This window comes from Nannospalax galili, unplaced genomic scaffold, assembly GCF_000622305.1.
Source record: "Nannospalax galili isolate Female #2095 unplaced genomic scaffold, S.galili_v1.0 scaffold334, whole genome shotgun sequence".
NCBI lineage: Eukaryota > Metazoa > Chordata > Mammalia > Rodentia > Spalacidae > Nannospalax > Nannospalax galili.
This window is the reverse complement of record NW_008336888.1, coordinates 1179203-1179719: the sequence shown is the minus strand read 5'-3', so window position 1 is coordinate 1179719 and position 517 is coordinate 1179203. Positions and strand designations below refer to the sequence as shown.

At 36.4% G+C, this 517-nt stretch overlaps 1 protein-coding gene across 6 annotated transcripts in view; it reads right to left on the bottom strand.

Annotated features, from left to right (window-relative positions):
• The window catches only part of Matn2 (matrilin 2), a 193950-nt gene that overhangs the window by 99872 nt on the left and 93561 nt on the right, over positions 1–517 (bottom strand). The gene's annotated exons all lie outside the window — the stretch shown is intronic.

Below are 517 nucleotides of genomic sequence, written 5' to 3'. Positions count from 1 at the left end.
TAGAATAGACTTTAAACTAAACCTAATCCAAAGAGATAAAGAGGGCCACTTCATTCTGATCAAAGGAACAATAAACCAAGAAGATATTGCAATCATGAACATATATTCACCAAACTCTGGTGCACCCAACTTAATAAAAACAGTACTACAGGACTTTAAGACCCAGATTAATCCCAACTCAGTATTAGTGGGGGACTTCAATACCCCATTGTCTCCATTAGATAGGTCATCAAGACAGAGAATTAACAGAGAGACATCTGAATTAAACAATACCATATATCAAATGGACTTAACAGACATCTACTGAGTATTCCACCTAAGCACCAAAGGATATACTTTCTATTCAGTGCCCCATGGAACCTTCTCCAAAATTGACCATATACTGGGCCACAAAACAAGCCTCAACAAATACAAAAAGATTGAAATAATTCCATGCATTCTATCAGACCACAATGCAATAAAGCTTACAATCAACACCAGAAGAAACCCTAATAGCTATATGAACACATGGAGATCT